Source organism: Triticum urartu, chromosome 3, assembly GCF_003073215.2.
Source record: "Triticum urartu cultivar G1812 chromosome 3, Tu2.1, whole genome shotgun sequence".
NCBI lineage: Eukaryota > Viridiplantae > Streptophyta > Magnoliopsida > Poales > Poaceae > Triticum > Triticum urartu.
In genome coordinates, this window is record NC_053024.1 from 737791664 (window position 1) to 737793529 (window position 1866).

Here is a 1866-nt window from a genome sequence, read left to right on the forward strand (position 1 = left end):
AGGGCCGTCTCTAGCTGACGGGTTGATGAGAAAAAGGCTAGAAAACAAAACAGTTGTACCAAGGGATGCGTCCGTGTCAGCTTCTCACAAATGATAGATGAACAGCGATCGATGACTGCAAAAGGCTCAATTTGGGTCCTTTTGGGAGAGCAATTAAGCCAACATGGAGATAAAAGTATGGAAAATGTAAAATGATATGTAACCAATCTAGGTGAAATGAAGGAGCGCAAGTCGCTAGTTTTTTTATTAATTATTTAAATGGCGGATCAAATTTCTAGAAAATTTTCTAGCAAATTTGCTAGCTGATCAACACATGATTATCTCGGGACCCATAAGGTTGGGATTTTTATTAACCCAAAGAATGAGAGATGGCACAACTACTGTGTTGCTGGTGGCGGTGGGCAATTAATCTTGCACGGGCAGTTTATGAAGCATTCCCCAAGGTTTACCCAACATATCCTGTCCGTCTGACAACAATATTGCAGGTCTGGGGGCTGGTGATGGTCTTTATAACAAGGGGGGCGGACTACTTCGATCATCCCGTTGCTCCCCTTGTCGTTTATGCTTTCACCTGATTAACACAAAAGAAATAACAGACTTATCCTCTAGTAGATATATAAACAATGTAAGCCAACAATCTATTTCCAAATAAAATGAACTTTAACTATTAATTACCGTTTGCGCATCCAAGACAGGCAAAGCATACCACAAGAACAAAACAAAGCAGTGCAAGTCCTTGGACATTGTTCCTCATGTATTTGGCCGTCATTACTGAGAATCTAAGGTAATGTCTGGTGTTCTTCTAAGTGAGACGAGTGATCGAATGCATGCTCCATGGTTCATATTTATAGGAGAGTGTGTTGACATTGGCAGGGGTTGTCCAGACGTTCAATTTTAGTCCACTTATTTCTTTCTTTTGTGAAAAATGATTTATTGTCATCTCTATCTTTCTATCTGTATCTATCTTCTATCTATATTTTCTATCCTATCTATCTTCTATCCCAACTTTATATCTGTATCTATCTTGTATCTTTATTTTATATCTCTATCTAACTTCTATCTTCTTCTACTTCTATCTCTTTCTATCTTCTATCCCTATTTTACATATTTATCTATCTTCTATCTCTGTTCTATATCTCTATCTACCTTCTATCTTCTACTTATATCTCTATCTATCTTCTATCTCTACTGTAAAGCCACACTTTCATCGTCCGTCCCACTACCCCTCTCTCATGGAAAAAAGTTGAAGGAAAAAATCACCAAAATAATCAAAGAAAACAAACTCAAGTGGTCATTGAGGAAATTATGTCTGAAATGCACTCCCATCGAAATAATGATTCAGCGTCACCAAAGTATTCAGAGCTTGGACTTTAGGTAGCTCTTTTCAAAAACTTTGTTATCTGAAGAAGCAAATGTAAATATACAAGTATGTGTGAAAGAATTTCCAATATTATATGCATCTATATGTGCTGTTTTGAAAAAAAAATGGTAAATACATTGATCAAAATGGGTTTTTTGGGCCGGATTTTGTCTCAGCCTTCTTATGTTGAAGCCTCCCCAGTCCCCACTTCAATCATATGCTTCCCTAGCTCCTGCGGGACATGATCAATTCATCTTCACCAGTCTCATAACTTCAAATGGTGGAGTAAAATAACTAGGCACCACACCCTCATTTCAAATGGCCGGATGTCATGACTGATCAGCAACAAATATTGTCTGGCTACTGATATTTTATTGTTTATTAATCACAATAAAAATATTGAGTACTGTTATTCTATAGGTGGAACTTGAAGTATGTGCACCACCACAGATTTTCAAATAATTGCTGAAAATGAAATATGGCAGAAAGGTGTTCATGGTTAATGA

The 1866-nt window shown here is 37.1% G+C and overlaps 1 long non-coding RNA gene across 1 annotated transcript; it reads right to left on the bottom strand.

Annotated features, from left to right (window-relative positions):
• Positions 1–212: 212 nt before the first annotated feature.
• On the bottom strand, positions 213–806 carry LOC125546343. Its single transcript, XR_007300605.1, has 2 exons — positions 676–806; positions 213–571 (listed from the first exon to the last, which is right to left on the bottom strand). It is a non-coding gene; the product is annotated as an uncharacterized LOC125546343 (long non-coding RNA).
• Between the last annotated feature and the right edge of the window lie 1060 nt (positions 807–1866).